Genomic DNA, 17,620 nt, shown 5'->3' with positions numbered 1-17,620 from the left:
GTCCACCCCTATTGCACTCGAGTTTCAGTACATTGTGCTGCTTGGGAATGTACTGAAGCTCGAGTGCAATGAGGGTGAACGGGTAGGTGGAAAGCCTTGAAAAGACCCGTGAAACTAAAGAACATTGATCAGAAACATACCGTCCACCCTTATTGCACTCGACTTTCAGTACACCGTGCTGCTTTGGTTGTGGCCGTAACTTGCACTCGGGTTACACTCGTACACGTCTTCGCTGCTTCCAGTTTGTATTCTCCGGTCACTCGCCCAGATCGATTGGCTTTTAGCGTGTCTCCAACTGATCACGGGGCACTAGGTGTAGGACGCAGCAATTTGGCGGCACGGCAGAATCTGCCACGACATGTTGTCATACGCTAAGACATTGGGATGATGTGAGGTCAGATTTCGGCACCCTCCTCAGGTGCGGATATTGATGCACGTACCGATGTGACGTCGCTCGTGATTGTGGTTTTGTAGTGATTATTGATTTGTCTCGTATCGGTATACGCTTGGCTGCAGTATCACAGGGGCAGCTGTTAACGGGAAGGTTTGCGTGCGGGGAGATGGAATCAAAATGAAGCATACATTAGGGAGTGTTAGCACATCGGAAGCGTCAGGGAACGGTAACAGAAACGGAAACGGGGGTATTATACCGGAAACATAGCAGGTAACGGTAACAGAAACAGTATTATCCCGGAAACATAGCAGGTAGCGGTAACAGAAACATAATATCGCACACACAGAATACCTGAAACAGAAATGGAAACGACAATAATTTACGGTAATAATTCGGGTACGGCAGGAACCGAATATTGCAATTCTTTACCGCATCATGCAGATAAATTTGTGAAATAAACCTGAACGAAGCGCAATAAATTAACTGATGAATTAAAACTAAAATGAACTATCAAACTGGAGCATATCTGTAAGTGGCATACAGTAAATACAGGAAGTATAGTTCTTACACGCATACATTGACTTGTGTGTTGCAAGCGTGGATAACGTTCCTGATGTTCATGATGATAACCATGTTCATGTTAGCTGCTCATGGAAATCACGTATGTATATTTTGAATAAACATTGTCCCTTGTGTGCACGTACTTTAGAACGTAAGGGGATTAACTTTTGTCAAGAACTCAAAGCAGTTTTTTTTAAGAAAAGAAAAAACGAAAACAAAATGCGGGGGGGGGGGGGGGAGCGGTACCGCGAACAGAAGCGGAAAATGTAACGGAAACGCAAGCAACAATAGTTCTAACCGAAAATGAAACATAAACAAATAAGGGCCAGTAACGGAGATGGTAAGGGACACGAAAAAGATTCCTTTCCCCAGGAAGCGCTCCACGGAAAAACAGAAACAGAAAGAAAGCTTTCAAATCCGAAATCAGCATTGTGATGCCTGCCACATCAAAGGAATGAGGTGTTTGGCGTCCCATTTTTGGGGGAACGGTTATCGTAAGTGCCTTCCAGTCTGCTAAATCTTTTATATATCTCTTATATAATCCTTCTAAACCTCCTTACAGAACCAGCGCTGCGTTAAGTAAACGGTGAACAGCGTGACGCCACACCTCACGCACCACACGCCACACCGCATGACCTTCATTCCCTGACGCTTGTACCCTTGGGATAATTTAAAGTTGAATGTGATGAACAGCAGGAGTGTCGAAATGAGGGAAAACCACATGCGGGAGCTACAGTCACTAAATAGGGGTCGTATTCCTTTTCCGCACCGGAGCCGCCCGCGTTCGGTGCACGCGATTGGGCGGATCGTATCACGTGGTTTCTCCTTCCAAAAACTTGCCGTCCATGTTGAGTCACCTCCATCCAAAACCGGTTTGCGGAGTTACGAACTTGCGAGCTGACTAGACTGCCAGGGGCTTAATCGCTTCATCGTCTTTACGGTTGTTACAAGCTAACGAGTCGCAGGAAATTCAAAAAGGCGGGCGGGAAATTTAAAAAGATGGCCACGTGATAAAACACGTGCACGGCGCACTTCGCGCGATACGTGAAGGCCATGGCATACGTCACGCGCAATGTGTCACGTGCCCGCCTTTTTGAATTCCCCGCCACTCGTTAGCTTGTGACGACCGTAACGATGATGAAGCGAAGACCCCTGGCGCGTTGTCCTCTACTGGGAGGTTGGCGTCCCGTTGCTAGGCGACGCAGCCGCGCCTGACTCAAAATGGCGGGCTCGCTCGCCGGCGTGGCTCGGTGTCGCTACTCTGCTTCCCATTTAGTGACTCTAGCGGCATCCACAGGACACACTAAGAGGACAGCGGAGCGAGGAAATATCACGAAGAGTGTCAACGGCGAGACACACGCAGGCTGGTCGTAATGGTCACCAAGTGAACCATTACGAAGTTCCTACCCTGACGCCGACTTGATGCGTTTGCTCGACGTATCTACGATAACTGCCCACCGGCAAGGTTTCGGCACTCACAACGTGCCACGGCTATGTCTATTCGGTAGACATAGCCGTAGACAAAGCCGATAGCCAATAGACTCTATTGTCTATCCGCCCATGCCAACCGAGTGGGCTGAGCTCGACTTGGTGAGTAACGATTAATCTCTTCGCGAATGCCGTTAATGCAGATCCAGAGCCTCGGTCTCATGCATGGTGGACGTTAATAAGCGGCATTAAGCGGTCATCCTACTGTGCAGACTGGCTGATTATATATCAATTCAATTTCAATTTATTTTTCTTTCGGATGGGAGAGAGTAAAAAGTCAGAAGGCTTGACGAAGACTCTGCTCCCAAGACTACATCGTACAGCAGCACTACAGAGAAGTTATACAGAAGAAGCATATGAACAATAGAAATTCACTTAATCCCTGGATATAGAGTTCTTTTTTCCGTTTCGTCTAATAAATATATCCTTCCCCCCGGATCATAAAGAATTATAGGAATACGTTGGAAGAGAACCTCGAGACAAGGAAACGACGTGCGAAAAGACGTTGTTGTCCTGTGTATAAGTCTCCTTCCTTGTCTGGGAGTTCTCTTTCGGCAATTAATAACCTTTCTGTAAACGTACCACAAATATTTTACAAACAAATTTGCAGACCTTCGCAGAAGATGCCGGCGGCATATAGCAGCAATGCAAGACGTTTCTTCAGCGTCAACAACAGCACTGACAGATGCCGCTGAAAATTGCAGAATCTTCCGTGATCGTCTACATTTTTTTTTTCTTGTTGTTGTAGCGCGAGGAATGAAATGCGAGGAAGGAAATATCAGGAATGAGAAAAACAATAGCCGCCGAAACCGAGATAGGGTTGCAATGCCTTTTAGGTGAACACTATTCTTGTAACACGTGATCTTAAGGAATGGAAGATTAATAACAAAAAATAACAAAAAACATCTCTTCATACTTGTGGTTCACACCCATAGCTAACCCACGCGCGAACGTGTTCAACAATTATGTACCCTGATAACGCTACCGGGAGACAAGTCTACGGTAAGCCAACCGTAAACACTCGAGTAACAAGCTCTCTGTATGTTGCGTAAACACTGTGCGCGTGTGTGAGGACCATTGAATTCATTTCACGGGTGTCAGGTTTTGTTTCCGCCCCGCTGAAGCCGATAACGATTTAATCACATTTCATACGCGTATTTCATACCGTATAAGGGTTGCTTGTTTGCGGTTGTTATCTGTGCAATGACCATGAATGATAAGTTAATGATAAACGGGCTGGGCAGGATACATGCGAGTTTGTTTAACGCCTTACAGCTTGAATGGTTCAAGGCGCCCAAGTGCTCCGCACACAAGGAATAATTTAGGGAGCACTATTTCAGAGCATAAAATGGTAAGGTCGGGTGTAACTTCCTCGTGAAACCTAATTTCACCGCGATAGCAATAGGTATGTAATAGATATAACCGAATCAATCCGGGCCGGGTGCTTAATCGCTTCGCACGTTCAACTTAACGGCACGAGACAGCTGAACGAGTCGTTCAGGCTAACGACGCGACAAAACTTTATCGATGCTTTGCTGTGGTCACAATCTGTGCTCCTCGTGAAGCTTCTTCTTTTTGGCTACTGTGCACGTTACGAGCGCTCACGTGTTGTGATGTCACCGCCCTGATGGTGGTGGTGATGGTGAAAGGGCTTGCCATTGTCGGCCTCACGTATATGGGCAACGTCACGACTGACGCCCTGGGGAAATGTGCGTCCTGGGCCGACTTCTAAGGGAACTGTGCCGACATATGTCTGAAAGCGTCTGAGGAAAACCCAGGAAAAACCCCAGACAGCACAGCTGGCACCGGGATTCGAACCCGGGTACCTCCCAGTCTCGACGTGATATGGCCAGCACGCTAACCACTGAGCCACGGGAGCTGGTCACCGCCCTGACGCTGCCAGCGAGGCTACATTTTCTCCGACCAATAGGACTGCTTTATTTGTTCCGATAGCTCTCATTCCCGTGCTCTCATACGTGCTCGTTCCGTTCCAACGTACGTTCCCGGGCTCGTTCATCATCTTCTTTGTCTTCCCGTCTCAATATATCGCTCGCTAGTCGCGTAATTTTTTAAATCGCACGAAATAATCGCTTGACTACATTAATGACTTTGAAGCGTCAAAGGGGCACTTGGTCATTTTTTTTTTCTTGGCGCATACTAATAGCAGGAGCATAACAGGTAACGCACCGGAACATATATCGGAACTGCGACAGATGTGACAAAAGTGAATCCGGCACATATTAGAAAACCCATAACATAAATCATAGTGAAAACGTGGGTTTGGACTAGTAAATAAGAGAGGAGGTTGGTGGGGGAAACCAGATACCTTTAGAGCAAAGCACGAAAATCAATTTTTAGGAAATCCTTACGACTGGGGAAGATGTCAATATGGATGTCGGAAGCAGCAAAAGAGAGCTATAGGCAGTCTGCATACGGAATATAGGGGGAAGTACCCAAACAGCATGTGTGAAAGTCGAGCGCAACATGGGTGGACGGGTAGGTGGAAGGCCTTGAACAGAATCGTGGAACTAAGGAACAATGATAAGACACATACCGTCCACCCCTATTGCCCAAGCAGCACAATGTACTGAAAGTCGAGTGCAATAGGGGTGGACGGTATATGTGTCTTATCAATGTTCTTTAGTTTCACGAGCCCCTTCAAGGTTTTCCACCTACCCGTCCACCCATGTTGCGCTCGACTTTCAGTACATTGTGCTGCTTGGGTGCACTCAAGTTTCAGTACACTGTGCTGCTTGGGTACAAACACAGAGTAGGAATGGGGACAGCGAAAAACAGCACACGCGAGAAAATCCGAACACTTTTTATTTGGTTTAATTTGATTTGATTTGACTTTACTGGTGCAAGGTTCAGAACAACTTGTGACCCCTTTCATCAGTTTATGCAGGAACACTAGGTCGCACATGCTTCTTTGGATTGTAATTTGTCTGGATTCAAGGTAGCCAAGTAAAAGAAAAAAGAAAAAGAAACACACTAAAACGACTTGTAAACACTTTCGACGAGTGTTTCTATTTTTAAAGTAAGTACCTTGCCAGAAAGCCATAACCGAAAGCACACCGGTCGCTACCTTCGCTCAGTCATGCGACACAGGCGAGTTTGATCCACGTTGACGGTGAACAATAATAGGACACACAGCAGACTTGTACGTATTTTGAGTATTCTATTTAAAATACTGTATTTTAAATACAATTAGAGGTATTTTGGTCCTCTACTCAATACTTTTTGCTTTGAGTATTTGTACTCTATTTAAAACACATTTTATGGTATTTTCTACTCAATACTCTAATTACATATTTTGGATCTCGATCCCTCTCAAACTTTCTGTGTCTCGTCTTTCCATTATCTTTCTTGTTCAGTGGAAATTTCCTGAGTCCCTCGGACTTGACCCGGATAGTGACTCTAGAACCGGGCATGGGCCCTTCTTGGAAGTCTCCATGTAGAGATCTTGCCACGTGTGACGTCGGATTGTGACCTCGCCGAGCAGGGACATGCTAGAAGTTTGCTTGCTTCTGGGTCACATATATACTTAGTAGAGTTATGTGGTATCTCTTTGTCATCTTTTTGGGACTGGTGTCTACATGACTCCTATCACACAGTGTCGGCTAGCGCAGTGCGCGGGGTTTAGGTGATTCATGTCACATAGCGGCGACTGGCCGCATTCACCGGCGACCGGTTACTTTTTGTGTTCAAGGATGAATAGTATATTTCAAATACTTTTCGGAGTACTTTGTACTCTATCTTAATTACTTTAATTTTCATGTATTTGTACTCTATCCTAATTACCTTCTAACGTTAGTATTTATTATCTTATCTTAAATACATTTTTAGTATCTTGTACATGTCTGACACACAGTGACCGTCTGGACGGCACCGTAGGTTTTAATGGGTTCCTTTTTGCACCGTTAAAAACGCGGGCGAAAAAAAAAACTGACGTGTGAAAGAGCCCCCTTAGGTAGATCTAGTAAAACAGCTCAAACACACGTGTGCGAAGCTTATAATTACGTAGGACGCACACAACCCAAGGTTACGAAGTAGGAAGTGCCTTAATCGACGAATCTGTCTTAATTTTCTTTATCAGTATACGATATATATTGACAAAAGTAATTCTAAGCTGCCGTGCAGAAGCTCTTAACTGTTACGCGACAGAATTTGCAGACGACATCTTGCAGACGACATGATCGCCTGGAGATGTGAACATCTCGAAATCCGGATATTCCTTTATATTTATTTATTCATTTATTCATTTTACCCCAAGGGCCCTTACGGGCATTACATGGGGGGTGGGAAAAACAGTTAGTTACAGTACACAGACAGCAGGAAAATAATTACAGTATACATACAGTTACAACTGAGAAATCAATACAGTATATAAGATATAAATAAAATGCAGAACATTTACATGATGAAAGTGAAGATAAAAATAGAAAGAGGAAAAAGAGGACATAATACAAAAGAGTTAGTACACCAATAAACAACCCGAACATACTTAATACATAATAAATAATACATAATAAATTTGCAAGTAATCTAACAGAGAAAAAAAAACACAAAAAATCAGTTTAGCGGACGTATAATGTTCAAAAATGACTGGTGGTCGTGAGTGGTGGCTATGTGTGCTGGGAGATCATTCCAAATAACTATGGTGGAGCAAAAGAATGACTTCGAGAATGCGTTTGTATTACAGTGAAGACGTGCGATTTTATTAGTGTGGTCTAGACGGGGGAATATGATACCGGCACGAACGATTGGGGATTCATCTGTGGGTATGGTATGGAAGAATCGATGAAAGAGGGACAACTTTGAAATGGTACGACGATGTGCTAAGGTCGAGAGGTTGAGTTCAGCTTTCAGTGCAGATACTGATGTTGTGGTGCAGTAATTGTTGAATATGAATCGTGTTGCCCGGTTTTGGATGCGTTCAAGATTATCAATGAGGGATGTTTGGGCGGGATCCCATATTGCGGAGGCGTATTCCAGTTTTGGGCGAGTGAGAGTGAGATATGCTAGATGTTTTAAGTGAGGAGGTGCCTGCTTTAATGTTCGACGGATGAAGCCAAGTGAGCGATTAGCGTTCGAGATTATGTAGTCAATGTGTGTATTCCATGACATGTTTGCTGAAAGATGAACGCCAAGATATTTGTAAGAATCTGCTCGTGGCAGAATGAAGTTATCGATTGTGTATGAAAATGGGGGAAGGGTGCAGAGTCGTTGACGTGTGAAGGAGACAATGTTACATTTGTTGATGTTCAAGGGCATTTGCCATACTGCGCACCATTCTTGTATTAGCGTTAAGTCATTTTGTAATGTTGAGTGGTCCAAAGCAGAATCGATTTTACGATAAATGACGCAGTCGTCTGCAAAGAGTCGGACGGTTGATGTTAGACCACTAGGTAAGTCATTGATATAGATGAGGAACAGCAGAGGACCGAGAACAGAGCCCTGCGGTATGCCGGATGTTACTGGGATTTCGGGAGAGTGGAAATTGTTACAGGAAACAAAGAGCGACCGTTTTGTAAGAAATGATTCTATCCACCGGAGGACATCATAATCCAGATTTAGAATGGAGAGCTTATACAGAAGTTTGTTATGAGGGACCATGTCGAGGGACCATGTCGGTTATATAGTCCCAAAGCGGCTTTCGCCCGCGTCCTGTCGTACTGTCTGTTTTGCAACAACTAGCTATTCTTCGAGGGAGACAATCTGCATACCGTCTCTGCTCCCTAATGGACTTTGAAGAGGAAGAGAAACGTGATTTGCGGGAAAAGAGAAAGGAGAAACCAGCACTCTTTAAAAAAAAAAAGAAAGACTTGTTGTAACTCCTTTTTGGGGTGTTTACATTTACTATCAGGTACTTCCCCTTATTGTATCACCCCCTTCGGAGTGGAGACCCCTTAGGGACACTCCAAAGGTAGTGATATATGTTGCAAGGGTGTACTCCCCCCAAAAATGAACTAAAATACAACTTTTTATCTTTTTTTTTCAACATGGTAGGCGCTGAACGTTTTCGAAGTGCGTTGTTGAAATTCCCTGATGTCGAGTTGTAGCTAAATGGGGTAGCTCTTTGAGGCAGCGTTGAGACATTGACTGCAAGGACGATGGAGGTCACCCGCATTACACGGATCTGGATCTCTAAGACCCCACACTTCGACACCTAGGGAAATGAACTGCGTCAACCGATAATGAGGGCATGACTTTTCATGCTCAACTCTCGATTACCGAAACCTTTAACCAAATCCAAATTGCATGAAAATTTTACGGCGGACGTTCTCGGACCATTCGGATAAATTCGAAAAACTCGTAACCCTCCGTATAAGATATGACACGTTTTTCTTCTTCTTCTTTTTTCTTTTTTTTTTCTCAAGCCTGATCACGTGATATTTCGAGAAAGAGCTTGCGCAATATCCAACCAATGATCACACGAGGGAAATAAAGTTATAATGGGTATGGTGGTAGCCCAAAATGCTGACCGCTTCAGAATGAAAAAGTCTTCTTTTTGCGCTACGTCAACATTGCTTCGCTTTTAGCTCGAGCCTCTCAAGATCCGCCCTGAACAAGGACCAACCGTATAAGAAAACAGAAGAAATATAGAGAAGAAGCGGGGGAAAGAAAGTATACGAAACACACAGTTTGCGCTCTCCTTCCCCACAGTCCTCCGTTACTTCATCATGTTATTTAGAAGGAGAAACGTTAGAGCAGCGGCTGTAACATTTCCTGCATTTGTTTTACCTTATGCGAAAAAGTAAAGTTGATGGCTCAACTGGGATGGACATCGTGATATGCCGAATGATGTCTGCGCAATGACACCGATAAGCCAACATTCTAGGGCCATGTAATCACACTTGAAGATCGTTCTTGAGGAACGACGCATAATGGCAAAATGCAAAACATACGGATGCACCAGTGCAATGCACCGATCTCGGTAATAGCCCAAGCAGCAAAATGTACTGAAAGTCGAGTGCAATAGGGGTGGCCGGGTAGGTGGAAGAACTTGAACAGACTCGTGAAACTAAGGAACACTGATGAGACACATACCGTCCACCCCTATTGCACTCGACTTTCAGTACATTGTGCTGCTTGGGTACCGTCCACCCCTATTGCACTCGACTTTCAGTACATTGTGCTGCTTAGGAGAGAGTTTTAGTAGACCGTTGATAAGATGGCTAGCGTCTCACCGTATCAACCGGAACCAATGAGTGGATAAGATTCTGAGTCACGCACGATTGCGATTGGTTCCGATAGGCACGATAACCTTACCCGCGGTATACTAAAACTGACTAATAACTCGTCACTGTAACTGCGATAACGTAACATAAATCAACATTTCATTCGCATTCTTTCGTGCGCATTCTCAACGTGGTGAGCCCAAGCATGCGAGGCTTTGTTATCCAGGTAAATATATGTTTAAAAATTGTATTACAATGTGTCATATATATATATATACGCATATAATCGAGGGATAAGAAATTAATGAAAAGAATGCCGCAAAATAATGTAATTTGACGCAGAAAGTGAATGGAATTTTTTTTTATCATTCCGTGTTTGCAGAGCGAACCAACCTTGGTTATATGAGCAGCGTACACGCGTAGATAGACAGAAAAATGATGATGATAGTGATGAAACGGGGGGGGGGGGGAGGCTGGCTCCACTAAATAAGAAGAAGAAGAAGCTAAGCCAGTGTTAAATGGTCTTCTTGCTTGGTCTGGCGGTACAATACCTCTACCATTGCATTTATCGATGAATTGGCACAGTGGTTCTCAACTTTTGTTGTTCGGAACCCCTGATCATGTAGGATCTGAAAGGAACCCCTGATCATGTCAGCACGACCTCACTCAAGGAGCCTTCTACACTGGGGCAACTGTGTAGATGTCGTGCAAGTAGCGAAATCGTGTTCTGTATATAGCTGATTATCTAGTTGTGTAATCATAATTCACTTAAATGTTATTGTTTCGTCGCAAAATCAAAATGTCACTTCGGGTTTGCCGGATGCGTTAAACTATGAACAAATGAAAAAAAGAAATGGCTAGGGGCTAGGCTAGAGCTGTGTTTGAGACTTCGTGTTTGTGTCTGTCCCTTCGTGTTCCCTAGTCTCGGGGGTTTTTACATTATGCTTCATTAAACTGTTTCACAATACTTCCCCCGGCTATAGCGCATTAGGGGTTGCCACTGATGCTTGTACCGTAATTTCACGCGTATAAGCCGCACCGCAGATAAGCCGCAGGACGCGTTCTTTGGGACGTTTTGAAAATTTTCTGGCAGATAAGCCGCACCCGCAGATAAGCCGCGGGCAATACGAGACGACTGATTTGTGCGACAAAGGAGACCATAGAGGAGGCCATAAACCCTGTAGTCCATACTCCGGGATCGGCACAGTGTACAACAGAGGTGGTGAGTTCTGGGTTTCTACCAAGATCGGATTGTGCCCTTGTCGGTGTTTTTCGTGGACTGATGGGTCAGTGATCTTCCAGAAGACGTGAATCACTGTCACCACTTTCCTTAAAGCTGCTTGGGGGAATGCACCAGGAAGATCAATCTACTCGAATGTGGACCCGTCCCTGTTACGCACTGTTCGTGCATCGGCAGGGCAGTGCTCTTCCAGAGACACTGTCGGCCATTTCGTTAAAATCGGCGTATGGGGAAAATACCAGGAAAAAATAGTCATCAGATAAGCCGCACCGGTGGATAAGCCGCAGGGCGCCCGTGAGAAAAAAAAAATCGCGCATAAGCCGCGGCTAATACGCGTGAAAATACGGTAAATCCCAAGTCAACGTAGGCAGGAGAGTAGCTTTGACTTTTCCAAGCGCTTCGAATGCTTCGACACACGAGAGAAAAGCGTGGTGGACGGAGAAATTGTCGTGTTGACTTGCGTATTGCGCCAACCGATGCAAACCTGATCCCCAGCTCCTGATTTGCAATGTCCGTCAGCCGTGCCAATCTAGTCTTGCGAACTCGATGGCATATAGTCCCAATGCAAACGGTCAAATTTCGAGCAGGGTCCGATAATAAGGCTGTCCAATAAGAGCGAGCCTTGGCAGGAGGTTAGGTTACCTCGCGGGTGTTGAATAGAATCCTGTTCGGAAAACGCTGAGTTAGCATATCTTATAGTTGACTGCGCATTATCACTGTAAGTCTAAAAAAAATGCCCGTTACAAAAAAAAAAAAAGGAACTAAATACCGTTACTCGTTACTTCAGATAAAAGTAACTAAATACGTTACTCGTTACCAACATACAAAAGTAACGAGTTCTCGTTACTCACAGGTAACGAGTTACTTTTACGTTACCGTCGCATATTTAAAGGAGCCAACAAACATGCCGTCACTTGCCTTCCGCTCTTTATTAATGAGGAATTACACTTCAGAAGAACTCGAATTCTCGAATTCGTGTTCCGTGTCTCTCGGCCCGTTACCATGAGTCTATATCAGTTTGCCTGGACCTTTTCCCTTCTTTCCGAAGTGGAGGTGATCGGAGATTATGAACACACAAGAAAAAAACACCGGTTTTCGTGCCACCGATCACCAACGGTTCCCCAAAACAGATGAGGGGCTGCGTCATAATTTAAGGCGCTCAGAAGCTTAGCAAAGACAAGAAAAGGCTAGAAGTCGAAACGCATTTTTTGTAGCCATAGCACAATTAGTGCCCATTCTTGGGAAGGAGTGATGGTCGGAGATTACGGAAACAAGAAAAAAGACAACAACACATCCAGCGAGGGACTGCAAGAATACGTAGTCGTGGGTCACGCAGGTCAAATCTGCACGCATTGCGCCACACGGTGTGCCGAAATGTGCTCCCCCGCGATGAAGAAAAGGAACGAGTAACGTCAGTAACGAGTTACCAATTTTTGTAACTGATTCCGTTACTATTACCATTTTTTAAAAAGTAACTGAATCGTTACTTCGTTACCAAAAAAAGTAACCGTTACCAAGTAACGAGTTGCTTGTAACGAGTTAGGCACAACTCTGCATAGGCTGTTGCTGCGGTCTATGCGATACGCGGGACGCGTAAAATAATTTAGGTCAGTCAAAAATGAATCACTAAAACATTAGCGGGGCAAGGCAGCAATCAACCATACCTCTTCTTAAACTCCGTGTTAGCGCCACGAAACAACTGTGGCCATGAGCAGCGTACAAACGTGGACAGATGGAGAGAGGATTGCAGGAAGGAGTTGGGGACACGAGGGGTTAGTATGTGTCCTAGGCCGACTTCAGGGGGAACTGTGCAAATAGGTTGCAAACGGGATAAAGCAATGTGTGACGTTTGCTTTATTTAGTGGAAGAGGAAACAGGCGTGTCCATACCTTTGCTTCCTCCTCTCTCGATTGTTTCATCTGCAATGTAACAAGAAACCGTCAATGAACCTCGGCTGTTCTGCATGCATGGTTCCTCCTTTCGACGAGAGCAATTGAACTACGTATAGCACCGCGACCTACTAGATTATAACGACCATGTCGTGGCACCCATTCCCAGCGCCGCATTTGGAAGCTAGCGGTGGCGCTACAATACTTTGTACTTCTACAATACTTCTACAATACTTTGTACTGCAACTTACCTTAGTACCTCTGTACAAACGGTGGATAGTCCACGGAAGATATTTCATTCTGTGGTTGATTACCATCATCATTCTAGCGTTTACATAGGAGGTATTGCTGTCGTCTGCTACAGTATAGTCGTACGCTTCTGCGCGTTCAGAATTCAAATTTCCGTCGTCCAATCGTGATGCAGATCTTGCGTGCCGATGAGGAGCGCCCCTAGCGGATTGTGCGGACGGGCTCCTCATAGGGGTTACCGATTATGACATGGTCGTCATAATCTAGTAGGTCGTGCGTATAGAACCAGCTCGCGTGGCATGGGTGTTTAGGATGGTCGTCTTCCACGGCCGAGACCTGGAGGTGACATGGGTTCGAATTCCGGCACCGGCTCTGCTGTCCGAGGTTTTCTCTGGGTTTTCCGGCAGACTTTCCAGACGAATGTCGGCACAGTTCCCCTTGAAGTCGACCCAGGACGCATATACTAATCCACCCCCCTGTCCCCCACTCCTTCCCGTTGCCTTCTCTCCATCGGTTCACGTCTGTACGTCACTCATAGCCACAGTTGCCTCGTGGCGCCATAGCACGGACTAAAAAAAATATCAACTAGAAAGGTACCTGGACGGTGTATACTATTGTAGCCTTGTGTAGCTACATCCTTCCCCTACCCCCTTTTATCCCTCTCCCGAGCCCTCACCATCCCTAGCGTCCCATTCTATCATCCCATCAGCAACATCCCTATAGGCAAGCAGACCGCTCGAACCCCTACGGCCCCCTCCCCCCCCTCTCTGGAACTCCCTGAACTTCCTGTACACCCCTTTATGACACGTCTCTTGTCAAGAGACGTGGTTCTTGCACGATTGCGTGTCAGTATAACGTTCAATTTTCAATATTTGTAACTGCATGACTGATAACCGCTGACCTCAGTGTCTCTAGTTTCAGTTCAGCGTAGTAACCGTAAAAGTAATAATCCGCGGTTTTACATCGCACGAAATGTATGGTTACATCCGACAGCATGGTGGGGCATTCGTTAACTAATATTGCCTCTCATCTGAGGGTTCTTCTATGCTTGCTCTGAAATCTCATCACAAAACATTCCGTCCCCTGGTGAGAATCGGGAACGAATTGGGCTCTGCAACCCAGTTGCTGAGGCACTTCTGTCGGCTTCAGATGCGCATCTCTGGGACAAGTACATTTCCAGTTCTTCCAAGACGAGTGTAGTCTGGCTTGCATTTTCTCTCGTGTGGTGTAAACATATCCTCCTAATCCACCGAGCATGGCAACAACAACAACAACAACTTCATTTGATGATGATGATTAACCTAATGCATCCGATGATTAACTGGTTAATTAGTTTACTAGGACACATCGCTACTGGAGGAGCAGAATGCGCTGCTGCACTCCAAATATAGGCCTCATCCATATGTGTTTAGACAAGCACAAACAAAGTCATACTAATATTCCCCCTCGGGCAACGCGAAAGCAACAACGCTACAGAGGTAATGCGAGATACGTTTATTTGGTTCGGAAAAAGAAATAAAAGAATTAAAAAAACTGATGAGAGAAAAAAAAGAAAAAGAGGAAGATGAAGACAAATTGGGGCCAGCGTGTATCCCCCATTGACAAACGAGGATGACAATAACATGCGAACCCTTGCGATGAACCCTTTGCGTCTCGATTTCAATCTTTTTCGATGGCGTATATCATTATTGAGACGCCAACTTTGTAACGTGCAGTGCTTCGGAGGTGAGGCTTAAGTGTGCCTATACAACTCAAACTGGAGACGACAACAAACGGAAACAGAATCTGGCGTCAAAAAGAATCTGGCATCCCCCGTGTACGTGTCTTGAATCTACGTGTGGATTATGAAGGGCTTTCCTGAACGCTCTGTCGCACTCATCGGGCCAGATTGGCTTCATATTGAACTGGAACTATAACGTTCGGAGGCATCGTGGTGCGAACTCAGCTTTCCCTCCTGAAACGGGCTAAGCTCCGCAATCGAAGATGACAGCGACCGAGCTTTTGTTTCAGCGCGTGGGAAGAGAGAGGCGTTGTGTGTTTGTCTTTTATTCTTTTTCCATTTGGGTTGTCATTCTATATCTCAGCAGGTAGGGCTAGCACAGTGTGGAGCACAAGGCATCTCTACCCTCGTTGTCACAAAGGTGCGTAAAGCATTAATATTTATAATATATCATTTGCTATGTCCGTAGACGTTGTCTGATATTTTGCCTTCCCTCTTATCTTTCCTTTTTTGGTTCGGATTGTTTCGTAACGGTTGACTTTGGGTTGAGCTGTACGATACCACTACAAACAGTCATGGGACGGTTACCGTCTAAAAGTAATAAAAGGGGCACTATGATGCAAAAACAAGTTTACTTCAATATTACGTTACACGCTTTGTTAATTTCGTACTTGGTATCATAATTCACAACTTCGATTCCGTTACGAAGCTGCAACCAAAATTTATACCGAACTATTCCTTGCTTCGGCGCTAAGCAGAGAACGTGGTTTCAGCTCGTGCATCGGTGTTTTTAGTCCATGCTGCGCGTGCCACACCATGGAGCAGTTCCGGTGAAAAACATAGTGCGCGTTGCGAAGCCAATTCACGTTGCCGTTCGAAGGACGTGAAGATAAACGTCGTCAGTGGAACATTCGCGAGAACTGCAGTGGGGTACAATAGACGATTTGAAAAAGATGCTCGCGCCACCAAGCGCGCGGAGCAAAGCAGCATGGGAACTTTGAGGGACACTGCTCTGTCGTCTGCTACGGTTATGGTGTATCTCGGCTGACGCCGCTGCTGTGCACACCGGGAATGTTGTTGTTCTTCTTCTACCTCCGCCTCTGGCCGTCTCAAAATGCTAGTAGGCGCTCTAAGTTCCCATGAGTCCTTGCGTGCCACAGGTGGCGCTTGCTTTTCTGAAAAGGTCTATTCAGTGAATCGGCATCAAAACATTCAGCAGTGCGCATCATGCCGCGCATATACGGAACACTACACTCTTAAGGAAAGGGGTGGAGCAGTTACACGTTTTAGGAGATGATATTTGTCGCATATGTTGTGCCTAAAAGGTGGCAAAGTTATACCTGCTACCTCACCTTCTGCCACGAATGATTGGGTAACCACTTCTGATTCGGTGAGCGAGGAGGGCGTACGCCTTTTTGTATAGCAATTTGGATATATATGCTCATTGTTTTTATCACCCTTTTACTCCCTTTATCAAACGCTATGTTGACCTACGTGATAACGATCGAAATTGGTGGTAACTATGAAGGACATGCGTGCTCGGCATGGTTGCACGAACCCTTCCATTCTTAATGCATTAGTGCACTACACTCTTAAAAATGAACTTCACCACATAGCACGCTCCTAGCCAACCATCATCCCGAATGACAACGTTCTCGCCCCTGATTTGTTGAAAACGGGAGGAGGAGGAGCCTATTTTGTACCATTATGCACGGCACAAAATAGGCTCCTCCTCCCGTTTTCAACAAATCTAGGGCGAGAACGTTATCATTCGGGATGACGGTTGGCTAGGAGCGTGCTATGCGGTGAAGTTCATTTTTAAGAGTGTAGGTTTAGGGTTGCACTTAAACCGACACAAAGTGGCTTGCACGAACACTTCGACGAACGCCCTATAAGTCAAGTGTTCTACAGTGGATCGTGGCTACGAGCAGTAGTAGCTTTCGGACGGCTCTCATTGGTAGAAAGGGAGCTTCCGGAGTTCATCCCAGGAAGTCGTGCGTCACTGCATGTTTGTATTGTGGGAAGTCGTCTGCTTCTGCCGTCGCACGTAAACAGTTTGTAGATCCAAAATAAGGTATTGTAATATCATTGTAGCTGCAAGGACGCATTAGGACACTTGTTGCGTGCTTTCGTGAAATAAAATAAAGCCTGTGACCCAAAGTATGCGTCTCGAATTGCTTGATGATGGAGCGATTAGCTCCGCCGGCAGTGCCGGTGAGAGGCACCTCGCGCGGCGATCATTTTGAGAGATGTTGGTAACGAAAAGCACAAAACGTTCGGAACCCACAGCATAAAAAAAATGAGAGTTGTTGGTATTGCGAGGAAAATGCGTACTGTATTGCGAGATACAGTTGGTGCCGTCGACGAATCCCCAATACACGGTTCGTGGCAGCTAACATGTTAGTCCTAAGCTTTAGTGCGGTATATACAGGGTGTGTGCAGAAAAACGTGACCCGCATTTAGGCACATAGCTTGTTGCCTACCTAACTAACGAACTTCCGGTGGCGTACGATGGCGCATTTATGCGTGCGAAATCTGTAGAAAAATTGTGGAAGCCATACCCGGCTTAAAAAATAAACAGAACAACGAAAACTTCGGCTTCCGTGCATCAGAATAGGGCAACATGGTGGACAACAGGGTGTATGTGAAAGGGCAACACGGTCCACGTAGGAGAGTTGTGTTCAAGTACCGCTAGGGGAGCTATCGGTGCATAAATCGAAACGATGTCCCACATGGATGCTCATCTGCAGTATCCCTAGTGGTGCCTGCACATAACTCTCATGAGACCGAAATGCACTACCATGCACTGTCATGACCGCCCTATTCTAATGCATGGAAGCCCATGTTTTCGCGCTCTGTTTATTTTTTTACACTGAGTATGGCTTCCAGGATTTTTTT

General features: G+C 45.4%; 1 protein-coding gene across 1 annotated transcript in view; it reads left to right on the top strand.

The window, feature by feature from the left end:
* Positions 1-5,517: 5,517 nt before the first annotated feature.
* Positions 5,518-17,620, top strand: part of LOC135375822 (RYamide neuropeptides-like) — a 131,026-nt gene continuing 118,923 nt past the window's right edge. The window contains exon 1 of the mRNA XM_064608470.1: positions 5,518-5,603. The gene's annotated coding sequence lies outside the window, so the exon portion shown is untranslated. The remainder of the gene's footprint in view (positions 5,604-17,620) is intronic.

Source organism: Ornithodoros turicata, unplaced genomic scaffold, assembly GCF_037126465.1.
Source record: "Ornithodoros turicata isolate Travis unplaced genomic scaffold, ASM3712646v1 ctg00000946.1, whole genome shotgun sequence".
NCBI lineage: Eukaryota > Metazoa > Arthropoda > Arachnida > Ixodida > Argasidae > Ornithodoros > Ornithodoros turicata.
The sequence above is the reverse complement of the archived record's forward strand: the minus strand, read 5'-3'. Positions and strand labels throughout refer to the sequence as shown.